Here is a 19,559-nt window from a genome sequence, read left to right on the forward strand (position 1 = left end):
GAACCGATATTGTGCCACTGCACTCCAGCCTGGGCGACAGAGCAAGACTCCATCAAAAAAATAGAAAAAGAAGAAGAAGGCTTGCTGTTTGAGAGGAAGGCTTTCTTTGAAGGTGTTCTTGGTGGGGTAAAGAGGGAAGGAAGCCCTGGGGCCCCGAAGCCGTGTCCTGTTTCCCAGCCACGGGATGGTGCCCCCTCATCCTGGGAATTTCGTCACTTGAGCATCGTATTAAACAGTGTAAGGAATTGAAGGATTCCAGGCCCTAAGAGCTGACAATTCAGAATGTTTGAAATATAGACAAAGAAAAACACAATTTCTTATTTTCAAATGTTTTCCCCATTCTTTCATTAACATGCACAACATCCATGTTTTCATTTTTTTGTTTTGTTTTGTTTTTTTGAGACAGAGCCTCAGTCAGTCACTCAGTCACCTAGGCTGGAGTACAGTGGTACGATCTCAGCTCACTGTAACCTCCACCTCCAGGGTTCAAGCAATTCTCTTGCCTCAGCCTCCTGAGTAGCTGGAGTTACAGGCACACCACCACACCCGGCTAATTTTTGTATTTTTAGCAGAGATGGGGTTTCACCATGTTGGCCAGGCTGGTCTCGAACTCCTGACCTCAGATGATCCACCCACCTCAGCCTCTCAAAGTGCTGGCATTACAGGCGTGAGCCACCATATCCAGCCCATCTGTGTTTTCATAAGGCCTCAGCTCTGCCTTGTAGTCTCGCATACTCGACACAGGGACACAGTTTCTTAATCAAGACCTGGCCCATTCTTCAGTTTTGACAAGAGCACGCTCATGGTCCCTGCAGTCAAACCTCTCTTTCTGCAAGGACGTGAATTCTCTGAAACTTCATTAGCCCCCACTTCTCTTACGAAGGATGATCAAGCCTCAAACTGTATTTAAGATATATGCCTTTTCAATTATTAAAAAGTCAAAAAATAATAGATGCTTGTGAGGTTGCAGAGAAAAGGAAACATTTATATGCTGTTGGTAGAAACGTAAATTAGCTCAGCTACTGTGGGAAGCGATTTGGAGATTTCTCAAAGAACTTAAAACAGCTGCCATTTGACCCAGCCATCCCATTACTGGGATATATATCCTAAAGAAAGTAAATCGTTCTACCAGAAAGATAACATGCACTCCTGTGTTCATTCACAATAGCAAAGCCATGAAATCAACCTAGGTGTCCATCAGTGAACTGGATAAAGGAAATGTGGTACATTTACACCATGGAACACTATGCAGCCGTAAAAAAAGAATGAAATCGTGTCCTTTGCAAAAATATGGATGCCTCCAGAGGCCATTATCCTAAGAAAATTAATTCAGAAACAGAAAAACAAACAGTGCATGTTCTGACCCGTAAGCAGGAGGTGAACGGTGGATACTTGCAGACATAAGCGGGAGGTGAACGGTGGATACTTGCAGACGTAAGCAGGAGGTGAACGGTGGATATTTGCAGACGTAAGTGGGAGGTGAACGGTGGATACTCGTGGACATAAAGATGGGAGCAATGGACCCTGGGAGGGGCAGGGGGACAGGGTTGAAAAACGATTCAGTACTACGCTCACTACCTGGGGTACAAGATCATTCATATCCCAAACCTCAGCATCACGCAGTATAGCGCGGCAACAACCTGCACACTTACCTCCTGAACCCACAATACAAGTTGAAATTAAATGTTTAAAAATACCTTTTTAGTAAACAAAGCTATCCTAGAAATAAGAGGCAAGACAGGCCCAGGACACACATGTTGCTTGAAATCAGAAAGGACCTACTGATGTCCACAATAACTGAAGTACTGTTGGGGGCTGTGAAGGCAGGAGAATGAAGGGAAGCCGTCTGTGTCCTGAAGTCACCTCCCCCAGGGGAAGAAAGTTGTGCTTCAGTGTCACCAGCAGAACTTGGGGGTGCTGGTTGGGGGACAGTGGAGACCAGGGGAGAGGTTCTTGGTGTGTTTTTAAGTGAAGTTTTAATCTCCAGCATTTAACAGGGAAGAGACAGCATTCATTGATGGTTCTGTGAGAGCCCAACCTTGAGAACAAAATGACTCTGTGCATTTAAACCAGAGGAAATTTAATCCTAGGAGGTGATTCCGTGGCCAGGGAAGGACTAGGAGCCCCAAGAAAACAGCCAGGAGTGAGGAAGCCACAGACCCACCCCTGCCCCAGGCTGGGTGGATGCTGGAGAGCTGAGCAGCTGAGTAAGAAGCCCAGAGCCTAGAGCACAGGCCACCCGGAGACGAAACCTGGGCCCTGCCCTGCAGACGGGTTGGGGGAAAGAGAAATAGGGCCCCTGAGATGAGCCTGGAGGACCTGGGCGGGGACTCAGACCCCAGATTCTGTCTCTGCCCTAGGCTGCGGGACCCAGGTCTCCTGCCAGGACAGAGCAGAGCTGAGCGCGGGGGCAGGTTCCGACTGCACCGCCTCCGCCAGCCGACCTTACAGGCCGGTTTGCAGGCCGCCTCTGCTGATTTGTGTCATTTTAGAATTCTGCCAGTTCTAAGAGAGCCTGGACTTCCTTTACAGGCGAGAGGCGCGGGGCTCGTGTTTGGGGCAATGGGAAATGCGTTTCCCCGTGTGCGGGTGTGGCCTCTGTAGCTCGTTATTCCTGCCACGGTCGCTGTGCTTAGAAGAGCACAAGCCTTTCCTGCCTGCGCTCCAAACGCCTTCTTTAACTCTTCACCTACTCTGGCAGTGCTCTCAAAAGCATGTATTTTTAGGCTTCTGGGTAGAAAGGACTGTGGTTCCTCTGGGAATAGCCTGTTGGAAATCAAACAGAGAAGAAGCCGGGATGTTTCTGAACAATGCCAAGACAGAGCCAGCCTCCTCCAGCCCATCAGAGCGTCGCATTCCTTTGATTTCCGTTTTCGACGGTGGAAGCTGCATCCTTCCTTTGAGACCCGCGAGAATCTCCTCTGATTAAAGGGTCTTCTTGCTTTTCGTGGAGGCCTCTTCCTGGGAGCAGGCCAAGCGTCTCAGTGAGAGGTCAGGTGCCTCTCGCGCTGCTGAAGCCGTCAGAATCCACTGCCTGCCTCCTCCGTGCCAGTTCCCAGAAGGCGCCCAGTGCCAGAGGAGTTTGAACCTGATCCAAAATGCGTGCACCATGTAGCTTGGGAAAATTCAGCAATTAAAAGCAGCTAAAACTAAGCAATTTATGACTTACAGATGTCAATTTATGACAGAAATCACTGCATATATTGTACCAGCAAAGTGACATTTATTTGGTAATTAATGATTAAAACAGTCATTTCCCAATGTTATGAGCCACCTGGTGTCTGGTGGCATTCAGAGATGGCGGTGCTGGCCCAGGCTGCGAGGACGCGGTGCTCCCGGCAGTGGGGCAGGGTCTCTGGCAGGGAGCTCCGGGTGACACTGCTCTCCCCCCATGTCCCAGAATGTTCCCACAGTGACTTGGCACAGACTGTGGGGGTGACACACAGTTTCCGCCTCAAAATTCCTGACAAACGTTTGCTGAATGAGTGACTACATGGATTAATTAAGGGTTCCATTCCACAGGAGGTAAACACCAAAACATACAGAAACTCTAGGTCAATAAAATACCTGCCAAGACCAGAAGAATCCATTCCACTTCCGCCAGGGGTGAGTGTCCGGCAGGACCAGGCCAGAGGAAGGCGCTCTCTGACCCCAGGGCTGCTCTTCACGCCCTTCTCCCCCTTCCCTCCCTCCTCCTGGCCCCAGTAGATGTGTTGATTGAGTGTTCCCTGAATCTGACCTTGGCAGCCCCTCGCCAAGTGCCAGGCAGGACGGCTGCCCATGTTCTCTGGAGCCACTGTGGGGTGAACACACAGATCCTGCTCCCTCTGGCCCCACTGGGGCAAGCACTGGGGCTGTGCCTCCCACTTCTCTTCACTCACTCTCAAAAGGGCATCGCCCGTGGGTCTGCAGGCATTTCACACCCCTAGTTCCCCAAGGACAGAGCCCCAAACTGGCCAGAGAGGAAGGAGAGTGCAGTGAGAGCCCACGGTTGTATCCACTTACACAGCGCGGGCCACAGCTGCCCTGGAGTGCAGTCCACGAGCTGCAAAGGAAAGGCTCCTGGCCACAGACCTCCCGCCATGGGCATCCTGGGGGCTGCAGAGCCATCTGCTCAGAGTGGGAGTGGCCAGGAGCAGCCTTTAACCCCTGATTGATAGTGACTTGCTGGCACAATTGGGACTGGATGGTTCCGTGATCGGCTACAAGGGAGGAGGCTCAGGCCACCTGCGGAAGGAGGGCTTGGCCAGAGCCCACGTGCTCCGCGCAGGAGGCCACCTAGCGCCCCTCAGCCTCACTCACGTCACTCCGCCCCACTGGGGTGGGCACACTGCCCCTCCTGAGGCCAGGACTCTGTGTCTGCAGCATAAGGGCCGAGCAGTCCCATTCTCTCTGCCTTTCCCAGCACGTTCTGACAAGCCCAGCTCAGCCCTCACTTCTCAGAGCGCCCATGTACTTGGTACCTTGTGTCCTGGAGACATTCACAGCCAGACGCTCGACAGGACCTTTGATTGGCCGTCGCTGGACCTGGGGCCCATCGGCACCAGAGGGGTGGGAAGGGAGGCTTTCAGGAACCAATCCCCAGGCCCTGGGTGCCTCAGGTGCTTCCTCCATTTTCTTGTTTTATTTCTGGGCTATCATGTAAGATATCATTGGAAGAAAGACCTTAAAATTATTTTATTTTTGCTTTAAAAATAATGAAAGTTTTACCAGTTCTACAATAGAGGGATGGCAGGAAGGGCGGGCAGAGGGACAGCCGCCCAGGAGGGGAAGGTGTGAGGCCTGCTCCTGGCAGTGCAGTCCTGTCAGACTTGAGCCTGCCTCTTTTGCGTCTTCTGGATCATTGATAAATTGTCTGGGTAAAGGTGAGAAGGACTTTACCACTGTGGCAGCCTGAACAATGCATATTCCTCTCTTAAGCAAGTGGAGAATAATTCAGTCGGTCCCTATAAGTTTCCTGGGGCTGGCCTAGTACCACAGCCCGGGTGGCTTCAATAATAGACATTCACGTTGTCACAGTCATAGAGACTGGAAACCCGAGATCACCGTGTCCATGGGCCTGGTTCCTCCTGAGGCCTCTCCGTGGCTTGCAGACAGCGTCTTCTCCCTGTGTCCTCACAGAGTCCTCCCTCTGTGTGTGTCTGTGTCGTCATCTGCTCTTCTTATAAGGACACCAGGCAGGTTGGACCAGGGTCCAGTCATATGACTTCATTTATCTTCATCAGCTCTGTAAGGACACCATCTCCAAACACTGTCACCTCCTGACCATCTCCAAACACTGTCACCTTCTGACCATCTCCAAATACTGTCTCCTTCTGACTGTCTCCAAACACTGTCACCTTCTGAAGTCCTGGGAGTCAGGGTTTGCACGTGTGAATTTTGACGGGGCTCAATGCAGCCCAGAACAGCACCTTTTCTGCTGTTCTTTTTATTTGAAAAGCACAGTGCACCGTAAGTCTCTCAATTCCGCACGACTCATCCTATTGTAGTACAAACAGGGCTCGCACGGCGGCCTGGGAAGAGCGGGGACCGTGAGGCAGAGACTCTGTGTTCTGGATCTACCATCTCTTCACCTTCACTCTTGCCAAATTACTAAGCACTCGGGGTTGCAGTTTTCTTGTCTGTACAACTGAGGTATCTACTGGTCTCTAAATCCCTTCTAGCTCCCACGACTCTAACAAATCCCAAAATCAGATCCTTTCACTCCAAAACCATGAGACTGCATTACACTAAAACCTCTCCAGGGTCAGTCTGTGTGGCCGCGACCTCCGTGAAGGGGCCTGAGGCTCATGCCTTTTGTGTCTCCAGTAAATAGTGGTAAATTGGTCCATGTGGGCCGTCGACTTTAATCAACTAGAGAGCGTCATTAGCTGCAAAAATGCGTTGACTCATATTCCTTGGCTTTCAAAGACCTATGGTGGCTCTGAGGTTTCCAGAGCCAGCACAATCAGTGCAATTACACTGAGACTCTCCAAAGAATGAGCTTTCTCAGAAAATAGCTGCTGTTCACCATGTCAGGCCAAAGGTGCTCTAGGAAGGCATGGTACTTTGAGGTTAGCACTTCCAGGAAATTCAGAGAGAACAAAGCAACAAGGAGGTGCTTAAAAATGTGATCAGAGGCCCAGAGAGGAAAACAAACCAAATGTAGTTGTGTGTTTGCCGCGTACAGTGGAGCGGGTGGTCGGGCGGCCTGCAGTGGGGAGGGGTTCCAGGTGTGGGCTGTGGTGTGGGGAGCAGGGACCCCATTTCTCAGAGCCTATTGGAGAGAGGGAAAAATCTCTTTGGCCCTGCTGGGTGTGGGGAAGGCTTTGTTTGCCTGTCTTTGTGTGTTTACTTTTCAGTCCCTGGTAGCCTCTTATAAACAATACAGTGTGTTGTGTTTTGGGGGGGATTCCCTCTACTGGAAGCTTGTATTGCATATTAAGAGAAACTCAAGGCTTGCTGGATGGGCACGGGGAGCTCCATCTAATCTCATGCTGCAGACCCAGCACCCAGGAAAGGGGGTGAGAGGCTCTGCTGGCTGCCGTCCCTCTGAGGTCACAGTTGCCTGAGGAAGGGTCTGGGGTTGTTCCCATGCTTGAGTACGAACTGGATCATCTCTCTGGGCTCCCTGTGATATCTCCTCCCTTTCCAGGGCATCGGTTTTGGAGTCTAGAGAATGGAGATAATGGGTTTGGCCAACTCCGTGACAATGGGGAGGAAGAGTGAAGAGCTCTGCGTTGCATTTGCCTCTTATTTAAACTGTTTGACCATGGGTGGGTCTCAGAGGAAGAATAGGAGGAAGAATTAGCACAATCAGGACAAATCCATGCCACTGGGTGGAAACACCAGCCCTGGGCACCCTGCTTGCCCCTGCGCCCTCCTCCCGTCTCCCTCCTTCCTTCCTGCATTTCTCCCACAAATACACCTTTGGAATAATCAAATGACAAGGATGAATCACAATCCATCCACTCCCGCGGCTTTCGGGAAAAAAACTCATGTCCCTGCTAAACAGAGACAGTCGAATTTTTTTGAGGAAACTTGTTTGCCTGCTGAGTCCCAACTTATACACTCGGTCATGTCTGCTCCATGCCCCTCCCCATCCGTCTTTCAGTGAGAGAGGAGGGGAGTCCTAGCTCCACGTCCCACCCCACTCCACCTTTCAGTGAGAGAGGAGGGGAGCCCCCAGCTCCACGCCCCACCCCACTCCACCTTTCAGTGAGAGAGGAGAGGAGCCCCCAGCTCCACGTCCCACCCCACTCCGCTTTTCAGTGAGAGAGGAGGGGACCCCACCAGCTAAAGTGCTTCCTCCCTGGTGTTTTGAACTCCGTGTACCAGACCCCAGCCTCTGCTCCCACCCTGTACTGAAACCCAGCTGCAGTTCCCCTCAGACATCTTCAGATTCAGACTCTCCCTCTCTTTTATCATCTTCTAGTTGGCAACTCAACAAGCTTAATTCAAGAATAATGACAAACCAACACCTCTCTCCCCCTCCCCTGTGGCCTAGCCAGATCCCCTTAACAGCCCACCTTCGTTCCCACCAGGCCTGCCTCAGCCCCTCACACTCTGGCCACTCACTTGTCCCTTTTAATAAAACTGTCAGCCCAGGTCACACAACTCTCCCCAGCCTCCTAACTTGCCTCGCGTCACGTGATACCATTAGCCAACCTCCCTTGAGTGTAGTAATTTCCGTGTAGCCTCTGCCGGCTTTTTCTCTTCCTGTCTTTTTCTGTCAGTGCCAGTTTCTCTTTCTCTCCTTATCCTAGACCTTTACTCCCCCTACACTTGCTGAACTGCATTTCACATCTGTGGCTTCAATTGTAACCCATGCATTTTTCAAATCGGACCCTCTGGTAAGGCTTTATTCGCCCTGCTCACTGCCTCCAGGGTGTCCTGGCTGGGCTATCTCACTGGCCGCCCCAGATTCAAAGTCTGTGAAACTGTTTGTCCTCACTGTCTCTGGACCTACACAGTGTATTCACCATGTCAGTGAAGGGGTCTTTGGCTACACCGGGGTCCCCAAAACCACCCTCTGGCTCTGTATTCACTGCACTCACTGGGTGAGGCTGGCACACCAGCAGCCACTGTTTAACACTGTGAAAGTCCACAAATTGTCACCAGCAAAGGGAAGGGAGTCTGGGTGACAACAAGGAGGATCCAGGCTTGTGCCTCCAGGTGTCCTTGCCCAGTTAATTGTGGAAATGGGCTCAGTTCCCCCAGAAATGATGGTGACAATATGTACAATGTCGCCAGCTGGAAAACTCACCTGAGTCTTGGTGTCCAAGGTTCAACCGGGAAACTTACCTGAGCTTCGGTGTCCAAGGTTCAGCTGGGAGAGCTTACCTGAGTCTCTGGGTCCAAGGTTTTTATTGAAGATCAGTCACTTAGGGAGGCAGCATCTGTGTGACAGACCACAGTGGCTCAGATTCCAGCCTCCTAGAGGGAAGAGAGAAATCCTCTATAATTCCATCATTAAAATAAACTATCTGGTCTGTCCAAGGTTCAGCCGGGAGAGCTTACCTGAGTCTCTGGGTCCAAGGTTTTTATTGAAGATCAGTCACTTAGGGAGGCAGCATCTGTTGACAGACCACAGCGGCTCAGACTCCAGCCTTCCAGAGGGAAGAGAGAAATTCTCTATAATTCCATCATTAAAATAAACTATCTGGTCAAGCAAGTACCATGTGGCCCGAATCCTCAGGCACACGAAACACTATGACCAGGCAAGGCCTTCCCAGGCCTATCAGGGGCCTGACCAACAGCTCTGCCCTGAGTCTTGGCTCTGGCCTCCAAAGATGAGTCCTGCAATGAAAAACCAATGCCTCTCCCCCTCCCCACAGTGCATACACCTGTGCAGCCTCTCCCCGCCCACACAGTTCGTACACCTGCGCAGCCTCTCACTCCCCCCACCCTACAGTGGATACACCTGCGCAGCCTCACTCCCCACCCTATAGTGGATACACCTGCACAGCCTCACGCCCCACCCTACAGTGGATACACCTGCGCAGCCTCACGCCCCACCCTACAGTGGATACACCTGCACAACCTCACGCCCCACCCTACAGTGGATACACCTGCACAGCCTCACGCCCCACCCTACAGTGGATACACCTGCGCAGCCTCACTCCCCACCCTATAGTGGATACACCTGCACAGCCTCACGCCCTACAGTGGATACACCTGCACAGCCTCTTGCCCAGTTTCCCCAGAGGCAATGCCGTCACCTGCACTGCTATGCACACACGGTGGGGACCGAAACACCACAATATCTTATCTTCAGGTCCTGTGTCTGTGTAGCCAAGGCCTCCCACCCATGTCCCGCTCTCGATGAATGGCTTCTGTCTGTTCCTGCCGGGCTGAGTTTACTGTGTCTGTTCCTAACATGCAGTGCTCACTGAGTTGTTCACCCTTTCCCCAAAACCAGCGAGTGTGTTCACGCTTCACAGACCCTCCCTTCCTGGCAGCCCTGCCTCCAGCCAGCCCTCATCGAGTTCCCGTCTTGCCTGGCATTAGCTGATGGATACGGAGGGTTTATCTGGCTGTGCAGGGAGTCATTTGTCAGGGCCTTCCATCAGAATGTTATCAGGAGACCGGTAATGTGTTCTGCAGTCGTTCGACCTCCTGGTGTTGTTTTCACCCTTCGCCCGGCTGTGATCTCCTAAACATCATTACCATCCTCCGGCCCGGATGTGGCCTTTCTGCAAAGGCTTCAGCATCTGCCTTAAGGGACAAGAGATGCCTGGTACAGGGTGGCACTCTTGTCTCAGATGAGACCCAGGACACACACACAGTTGCTGCCCGGTCTCCAGTGACTTGCGGTGAGAGCGTTGTGATTGGAGAGCCATAGTGTCCCCAGGTTGTGTCCCCAGCTCCTCACTATTTCTCGTCAAAGTCAGGAGCAGGACAGACAGGCAGACTTTTTCACTGCGAGTTGCAGGTAGTAATTTTAGAGCTGGTCAACAGTGGTAACAGAAGCACAGGAGAGCCTTCCCACCCAGTGGAGGCCGGTCTATAAGTGCAGGAACCTGTTGCCAAAACAGCAGGGATTTGACCTACATTCTGCTGCGCTCCACACAGAAAGCCAATCACTGAGACAACGAGTATTGCTGACACAGAGGAGAGGAGAGCTCAGTCTCAAATCCATCTCCCTGACGGACTAAAATCGGGAGTTTATGTAGCAGGGAAGAAATGTGTGGGAAAACAGGAACCAGGGAGAGTTAGGAGGGGCCATCGGTCAACAGGCGGCAGGCAGGTGGTCGCAAACGCAGTCAAGGCAGGCAAGGGGCTGGTGTCTTGTTGTTCCGATGCAGTGATCTGGTGAGTTTCAGCTCCTTGGTGCTTTTTTTTTTTTTTTTTAAAGGACTGAGAGTCATTTCCTGAGGAAGAAACTCAGATAAAACAAACATAATTTTCAAGCTTTACAACCAGAAGGGTCCATTTCTCTGTTCATATCAAAAAGCTATGAGGCTGTTGAGTCAGTTTGAAATCCGTGCTCCCTGCAGCCTCCCTCATCCTGCCCACTAGCACCGGCCATTCTGCTGACTGCTCCCAACACTAGAGTGTGCAGGGCACTGACTGTGTGCCCTGTGCACCCTCACTGCGCTTCTGCCTCTGCTGACCTTGGGGTTTCCTTGTTGCTTTTCATGGAGTGCAGTGCAGTCAGCAGAGGCCCCTCCGCCACCCCTGCCAAGGCTGTCCACACCCATGAACAGGTAATACCCCTCGGCTGCTAAGGCCACAGCATTCCCAGAGCTCTACGAGGTCCCTTCCTGGCTAACAGAGGCCATGATGCTTAAGAGAAGGGGAGGAAGGGGAGGAAAAATTCAGGGGAGAGACAAAATTCGTACAGTCAAGGTCACTGCCCAGGGAAGCCCACTGAAACTCTCTTCTAACTTTGTGGACGAGGAAATCCATTCTCGTTTCTGTTCTACTTGTTTTTCTGTATCTTATATCCCAAAGAATTTATTGTTTACGGTTACAAACATCCCCCAAATGTTCAGATCACACTGATTTTAATTATTTTGAACTATCTTTAAACATAAGAAAGATAGAAAATGGAAGTGAAGTGCAAAATGGAGATAGTCTTCCAGAGAAGGACGCTGGTGTGAATTGCACCCACTGCATCTGGTTCTGAAAATATTCCCTAGTGGGATCAATACTCGTTAGGAAGCGTGGAGCCATGGCTGCACCGGGCTACACACTCTTCAGAATGAAGTGGCACCACAGAACACAGAGGCTCAAATTGCCAAGGCCAACAGCTATGAGACGGGTGGAGAGATGGAGCTGGTATTTCAACTCCCAATACTGGGTGCTCAGTAAAAGTCAGTTCACCAAGCCTACCAAACTTCCCAGGGACCATTCACATTCCTGCTGCAAGGGATGTGTGTGTGTATACTTTGCAATTACAGACTTCACATATTATGTAGACTTTACCTAATACGTAGACTTCATATATAATGTAGACACTTTGCATTATATAGACAATAGGTATTTTGTTTACTTGACATATTACACACTCTTTACATATCATATATACCCTACATGTTATATAGACTTTATGTGGTATGTACACTTGACATAACACTTGTAATTTACATATTATATACACTTTATTATGTGTACTTTACATACTACATACGTTTCACACTGTATGCACACATTACACATCGCATAGGCGATACACGCCTCCTTGACGTAAGAGCAGAGTCTGTACCTGTGCATCCATTCCCACCCCTTTACCTCCTGTCCAGGCCCCGGCATTATCCTCCTGCCACGACTTGCTGTGCCTAGCCCCAACAGAGCCTTCTCCAACCCTGTAGACTCTGCCCTGGTGACTCCAGCTGGGTCCTCTGGAACCCAGAAGGGTGGTCCCTCAGGCGAGCCGCTAGTCCACGTCCTGTGTGAAAAGCCACAGCCCCCCAAGCCTGATCCTGAAAAGCCTGCCCTCGGCCAAGGAGTGGAGCTGCCCATCAGAGCCCCCCAAGGCAGCACACAGCCCAACACTTCACACCCCTGGGGGCTTCATGCTGCGGCCCACCAGGTGGTGACCTATGGGAGGGGCTGTGGCCACTCACCAGCCGATGCCCTGGAAACTCAGCAGCCCTCGTGCCACCTGCCCCAGGCCAGGCTCACCCCACTGCCCTCTCAGACTCTGGCGTTGCTTTCAGTATTCACGTAACAACAGCACGGGGTTTCATGACCGTCCTGAGCAGGGCCCAGAGAATCTACCTGGGATGGCTCTACTCCACGGTCAGGAAAACACGTGGTGAAGCCATCATTGCCCATTCGTCACGTCCCTGAGGTCACCATTTTGTGTTTTTTTTTTTTTTGTCACCTGTGATTCTCGCTTTCAGCAAGAGCTATCTGTGGGCCATCACAAACACGTTAAGTTCCCATTTTGCAAGAGATAAGTTCTTAAAATACAGACAAAATTGACTTGAAGGGATGAACTTGAGATTTCTGGCCAGAGCTGCCTCACGTCACGGGCGGGCTGTAAACTTAACGCATCTCTGCTGTTGCGCTAAGCGGGCCTGGCACTGCCCCTTCCCAGGGAAGGAGAAGGAACGCAGTCCCTGGCTGCTCAGGAGAGCACGGGCACAAATATTTCCACCACAGCATTGTTCAGGTCTATTTTTTATTTCAAAAGCTCCCTTCATCCGTTGAAGAATGAAGTTGGTGACAACGTATCTTTCCTCTGATGGTAGCGTTTCTCTTCCAGTTGAAATCTCTTCATCTGCGAGGGTGTGTGGGAGACGTGAATAGCTCCCAGCCTGAATAAATGCAGCAATGGACGGCAGATCTGCTGTTACTGTGATGTCTAAATTGTCCTTCAATTAAGCTGGAGAGGTTTGTGAGAGCTTTAATTGATCTCTTTTTAGATACAATGAGCTATCAAAAATGGAATACTAAATAACAGGCTTGTTGTCAGCGTCTGCTATGCAAGGGAGGAGGGAGCTATTTAAAATGTGTTCCCAGCATATTAATTGCAGGAGGCCTTGACTGCACTGCAGACCCACCTGGAGGACGCCCTTCACAGGCAACTCTTTAAAGTTGGAAGGACCTGGCGCAGCCCTCCAGACAAGGCCTGGCAGAGGAGGGCAGTCAGGACCAGCTTCTGCTTCTCAGGGTTTCACTTCTGGCTCTCAACGCCATCATCCTGCAGTGTGGGAAGGCAGAGACCAGGGAGAGCAGGGAGCGCAGGGAAGGCACCCCACACTGCCCCCGGAGTGGAATCCCACCTGTCCCAACAACCCAGGCAGGGAAGCTGCATCGCCACCATAACAGGCCTGGAGCTGCCCAGCCACGGAGCTGCAAGTGGAAAAACACACCTGGACAAGACTCTGTTCATGCGGACGGACAGCTGTGATCGCAGCGGGGCCCAAACTGCATCTGCGCGCAGGGGTCCAAGCGGCTGTGATCGCAGGGCCCAAACTGCATCTGAGCGGGGTCTGGGCGGCTGTGATCGCAGGGTCTGAATTGGGTCTGAGTGGGGTCTGGGCGGCTGAGATCGCAGGGTCCGAATTGGGCCTGAGTGGGGTCTGGGCGGCTGAGATCGCAGGGTCCAAGCTGCCTCTGAGCGGGGTCTGGGCGGCTGGGATCGCAGGGTCCGAATTGGGTCTGAGTGGGGTCTGGGCGGCTGAGATCGCAGGGTCCGAATTGGGCCTGAGTGGGGTCTGGGCGGCTGAGATCGCAGGGTCCAAGCTGCCTCTGAGCGGGGTCTGGGCGGCTGGGATCGCAGGGTCGGAATTGGGTCTGAGTGGGGTCTGGGCGGCTGAGATCGCAGGGTCCGAATTGGGCCTGAGTGGGGTCTGGGCGGCTGAGATCGCAGGGTCCAAGCTGCCTCTGAGCGGGGTCTGGGCGGCTGTGATCGCAGGGTCTGAATTGGGTCTGAGTGGGGTCTGGGCGGCTGAGATCGCAGGGTCGGAATTGGGTCTGAGTGGGGTCTGGGCGGCTGAGATCGCAGGGTCCAAGCTGCCTCTGAGCGGGGTCTGGGCGGCTGTGATCGCAGGGTCGGAATTGGGTCTGAGTGGGGTCTGGGCGGCTGAGATCGCAGGGTCCGAATTGGGCCTGAGTGGGGTCTGGGCGGCTGTGATCGCAGGGTCTGAATTGGGTCTGAGTGGGGTCTGGGCGGCTGAGATCGCAGGGTCGAATTGGGTCTGAGTGGGGTCTGGGCGGCTGAGATCGCAGGGTCGGAATTGGGTCTGAGTGGGGTCTGGGCGGCTGAGATCGCAGGGTCGAATTGGGTCTGAGTGGGGTCTGGGCGGCTGAGATCGCAGGGTCCAATGCCTCTGAGTGGGTCTGGGCGGCTGTGATCGCAGGGTCGGAATTGGGTCTGAGTGGGGTCTGGGCGGCTGAGATCGCAGGGTCCGAATTGGGCCTGAGTGGGGTCTGGGCGGCTGAGATCGCAGGGTCGGAATTGGGTCTGAGTGGGGTCTGGGCGGCTGAGATCGCAGGGTCGGAATTGGGTCTGAGTGGGGTCTGGGCGGCTGAGATCGCAGGGTCCAAGCTGCCTCTGAGCGGGGTCTGGGCGGCTGTGATCGCAGGGTCGGAATTGGGTCTGAGTGGGGTCTGGGCGGCTGAGATCGCAGGGTCCGAATTGGGCCTGAGTGGGGTCTGGGCGGCTGAGATCGCAGGGTCCAAGCTGCCTCTGAGCGGGGTCTGGGCGGCTGTGATCGCAGGGTCTGAATTGGGTCTGAGTGGGGTCTGGGCGGCTGAGATCGCAGGGTCGGAATTGGGTCTGAGTGGGGTCTGGGCGGCTGAGATCGCAGGGTCCGAATTGGGTCTGAGTGGGGTCTGGGCGGCTGAGATCGCAGGGTCCGAATTGGGTCTGAGTGGGGTCTGGGCGGCTGAGATCGCAGGGTCCGAATTGGGCCTGAGTGGGGTCTGGGCGGCTGAGATCGCAGGGTCCAAGCTGCCTCTGAGCGGGGTCTGGGCGGCTGGGATCGCAGGGTCGGAATTGGGTCTGAGTGGGGTCTGGGCGGCTGAGATCGCAGGGTCCGAATTGGGCTGAGTGGGGTCTGGGCGGCTGAGATCGCAGGGTCCAAGCTGCCTCTGAGCGGGGTCTGGGCGGCTGTGATCGCAGGGTCTGAACTGGGTCTGAGTGGGGTCTGGGCGGCTGAGATCGCAGGGTCCAAGCTGCCTCTGAGCGGGGTCTGGGCGGCTGTGATCGCAGGGTCGGAATTGGGTCTGAGTGGGGTCTGGGCGGCTGAGATCGCAGGGTCCGAATTGGGCCTGAGTGGGGTCTGGGCGGCTGAGATCGCAGGGTCGGAATTGGGTCTGAGTGGGGTCTGGGCGGCTGAGATCGCAGGGTCCAAGCTGCCTCTGAGCGGGGTCTGGGCGGCTGTGATCGCAGGGTCTGAATTGGGTCTGAGTGGGGTCTGGGCGGCTGAGATCGCAGGGTCGGAATTGGGTCTGAGTGGGGTCTGGGCGGCTGAGATCGCAGGGTCCGAATTGGCCTGAGTGGGGTCTGGGCGGCTGAGATCGCAGGGTCCAAGCTGCCTCTGAGCGGGGTCTGGGCGGCTGTGATCGCAGGGTCTGAATTGGGTCTGAGTGGGGTCTGGGCGGCTGAGATCGCAGGGTCGGAATTGGGTCTGAGTGGGGTCTGGGCGGCTGAGATCGCAGGGTCCGAATTGGGTCTGAGTGGGGTCTGGGCGGCTGAGATCGCAGGGTCCGAATTGGGTCTGAGTGGGGTCTGGGCGGCTGAGATCGCAGGGTCCGAATTGGGCCTGAGTGGGGTCTGGGCGGCTGAGATCGCAGGGTCCAAGCTGCCTCTGAGCGGGGTCTGGGCGGCTGGGATCGCAGGGTCGGAATTGGGTCTGAGTGGGGTCTGGGCGGCTGAGATCGCAGGGTCCGAATTGGGCCTGAGTGGGGTCTGGGCGGCTGAGATCGCAGGGTCCAAGCTGCCTCTGAGCGGGGTCTGGGCGGCTGTGATCGCAGGGTCTGAACTGGGTCTGAGTGGGGTCTGGGCGGCTGAGATCGCAGGGTCCAAGCTGCCTCTGAGCGGGGTCTGGGCGGCTGTGATCGCAGGGTCGGAATTGGGTCTGAGTGGGGTCTGGGCGGCTGAGATCGCAGGGTCCGAATTGGGCCTGAGTGGGGTCTGGGCGGCTGAGATCGCAGGGTCGGAATTGGGTCTGAGTGGGGTCTGGGCGGCTGAGATCGCAGGGTCCAAGCTGCCTCTGAGCGGGGTCTGGGCGGCTGTGATCGCAGGGTCTGAATTGGGTCTGAGTGGGGTCTGGGCGGCTGAGATCGCAGGGTCGGAATTGGGTCTGAGTGGGGTCTGGGCGGCTGAGATCGCAGGGTCCGAATTGGGCCTGAGTGGGGTCTGGGCGGCTGAGATCGCAGGGTCGGAATTGGGTCTGAGTGGGGTCTGGGCGGCTGAGATCGCAGGGTCCAAGCTGCCTCTGAGCGGGGTCTGGGCGGCTGTGATCGCAGGGTCTGAATTGGGTCTGAGTGGGGTCTGGGCGGCTGAGATCGCAGGGTCGGAATTGGGTCTGAGTGGGGTCTGGGCGGCTGAGATCGCAGGGTCCGAATTGGGTCTGAGTGGGGTCTGGGCGGCTGAGATCGCAGGGTCCAAGCTGCCTCTGAGTGGGGGTCTGGGCGGCTGAGATCGCAGGGTCGGAATTGGGTCTGAGTGGGGGCTATCTTCCAAGGCCGCAGGTGAGACTCACGTGCCCTGGAACACTCCCTGAGGCAGCCCGGCCAGGAGGGTGGGGGCTGTTGCCTGACATGCCCTTGGTGGCAGGGACTGAGTTTATTTTCTTTCTCCTCCTGACCATGTTGGCCACCAAGAAACTTCATTTCCCCAATCAGATGTGGACATGCTCGTCTCAGGGCCCACAGGCTGCCCTTTAGGTACCAAAACACGTGTGTCCACCAAGAACGAGGAACTGCAAATAAAATCCTGTTTTCTTCTTGTCTTGTTGAGAATCAGGGCCTTGATTTGGTTCCCAGATTTTAAAAACAAGTCAGAGCTGCCACGATTCAGATAAAAACCAAACTGTCTGTTATACCTCTAATTATCAGCTTGACTTCTGAGTAAAATGGTACTATTCAATTATTGGTTTTTATTCACTTGTCAGCCACCAAAAAAAAAAAAAAATTATCACTGCTGTCAAACCACTAAAAGAACAGAAACTCTGCAAATTGCTTTCTAAACATAGCTACTTCCGACCCAATACCTCTCTGCAGCGTGTCAAAAATTGTATAATGTTATGTTGCATGCAAATCATATTCAACGAGGGCTGTTTCTAAGATTTTGTTTTACATTATGTAATTTTATTAAAATGATTTCTTTTGTCACCACTTTATGTGTGGCTCATTTTGACACTTTCCACTTGTCACGTAAAATATACATTTGATCCATCCCCTGTAAATAAAAGCGAAATTGTCAAACAGTAGTGTGCTGCTTTAAATTCTCCCATGATGTGAAGGCAATATCTAGCTCTCCTGGGCAACTTCAGGGTTCCAAACACCACGGGTGGGCCTCCCTAATTTCCGGTGCACCCTCGACCTTGCCAGTTGTGTTGCGTTTCCTGTTTGAGGGAAACAAGACCACCATAGTTAGCCTAGTCTGGGAGAGGTGGCTGACACTTCAGTGCCAGCGGGCCCAATGCCCCCTTTCTGTGGCCTTGGAAGCCAGACACACAGCAGTGGTTGATGGGTTTGCATCAGGCCAGACCATGGCATGGAGAAAATGGCACCAGCTACTATGGAGTGAGCGCTTAACACCTACAAGGCTTAGGCAGAGAAGGACTCTATGCCCCTTCATGCTCACTAGCAAGTGGGGAGCACACCTGTTGCACTGCTGGACAAAAAAATAAATAAACAAAAGGCAAAGCGTTCAGGAAATGTTAAGTATGGTGCATAGTCCCAGAGCAGCTACATCCTAAGGCCAGCTTTGAACCTGGAGTGCTGCCCCTGGAGTTTCTGTTATACCCGCTCTGGTCTGGCCTCCCCGCCACTATAGTCTCCCAGAGGAAACTCTGGCTTTAGGATGCAGAGACTCACATCCCAGAGCTGCGTGGAGCCAGGCAGGTCTCTGCCCTCTCTGGCCTGAGACCCCTCACCTGTCGTGAAAATGACGCCTGTACGCTCTGAGGCCCACAGGACAGCAGAGCAGCCTCAGTGAGGGCGGATGGGACGCCGTGCAGTGTGAACTTCCAGGCAGGCAGAGCCTGTCACTCTCCCTCTAGGCGTGGAGGTAAGCATCCACTGAGTGCGGCAGCAGCCAGGGTCAGGCGGCACGGGCAGCAGTGGCTTCTCCTGCCCTGATTTCTGCTGAGTTCCTGGCCTCGACTCCCATAGCCCTGATATTGTGTGGCATGCTCCAGTGGCACTGAAGGACCTCGAGCCCCTCAGCATGCCTGGCCTCAGCCTCCTATACCCTCACCCAGGCCGTGTCCATGGGCAGAACGCTCCCCGTCCACCACAGGATGCCCATCCTCCAAGTGCCCTGTGGCCTCCACGCCTCTCTCTTCCCGCGGGTCTGGGTCAGGTGTGCCTCCAGCATGTCCTCCAGGGCCCACGTGGTCCTCTGAGATAACTCACACTGGGCTCTGCCACAGCTGTCCACTTCTCTTTCCTCTACCAGATGCTCAGGGACATCCCATCTCACTCCTGGATCCACTGTGTCTAATGCAAACTGGGGAGAGGGTGAAGGAGGGATCAGAGGAGACCCCTCCGGCTTGTGCTCTGGAAGGGACTTCGCGGTCTGGCCAGTCCCAGATCAAGACCCCTGTGGGACGCCCACCAGCTGGTGCAGACCTGCGGGATCCCTCTTTCCCAGGGTCCTGCAACCCCCGCAGGCACAGCCACAAACGCAGGCACCGGAGAGACTTCTAGGCTCTCTGGACGTGTGCAAGAATGCAGCATTGACCCCGAGAGGGAAGGGAAGGGAGGCGGGCAGGTGCTCAGCACATCCAGCCTCTAAAGGAGCTCCCCCAGGCCTCTGTGTGACATCCGTGTGTGTCTCAGAAGTGCTCCAACTTGAGCCCTTCACCACCTTGCTCTATGAGGAGCTACTGCTTGCAGTTCTGAACTTTCAGTTTTTTAGGAAAAGCAATTCTTTTTCTTTTTTACTTTAAGTTCCAGGATACATGTGCAGGACGTGCAGGTTTGTTACATAGGTATACATGTTCCATGGGGGTTTGCTGCACCTGTCAGCCTGTCATCTAGGTTTTAAGACCCGCGTGCATTAGGTATTTGTCCTAATGCTCTCCCTCCCCTCACCCCCAACCCCCTGACAGACCCCAGTGTGTGATGTTCCCCTCCCTGTGTCCATGTGTTCTCACTGTTCAACTCCCACTTATGAGTGAGAATATGCTGCGTTTGGTTTTCTGTTCTCATGATAGTTTGCTGAAAATGATGTCTTCTAGCTTCATCCGTGTCCCTGCAAAGGACATGATCTCCTTCCTTTTTATGGCTGCATAGTATTCCATGGTGTATATATGCCATGTTTTCTTTATTCAGTCTATCATTGATGGGCATTTGGGTTGGTTACAAGTCTTTGCTATTGTGAACAGTGCTGCAATAAACATATGTGTGCATGTGTCTTTATAGTAGAATGATTTATATTCATTTGGTTA

At 53.6% G+C, this 19,559-nt stretch overlaps 2 protein-coding genes across 2 annotated transcripts in view; one reads left to right on the forward strand and one right to left on the reverse strand.

The window, feature by feature from the left end:
• Positions 1–19,559, forward strand: part of ADARB2 (adenosine deaminase RNA specific B2 (inactive)) — a 519,216-nt gene that overhangs the window by 176,617 nt on the left and 323,040 nt on the right. The window lies entirely within an intron of this gene.
• The window catches only part of LOC104661372, a 30,753-nt gene that overhangs the window by 971 nt on the left and 10,223 nt on the right, over positions 1–19,559 (reverse strand). The gene's annotated exons all lie outside the window — the stretch shown is intronic.

The sequence above is a fragment of the Rhinopithecus roxellana genome, chromosome 11, assembly GCF_007565055.1.
Source record: "Rhinopithecus roxellana isolate Shanxi Qingling chromosome 11, ASM756505v1, whole genome shotgun sequence".
NCBI classification, from domain to species: domain Eukaryota; kingdom Metazoa; phylum Chordata; class Mammalia; order Primates; family Cercopithecidae; genus Rhinopithecus; species Rhinopithecus roxellana.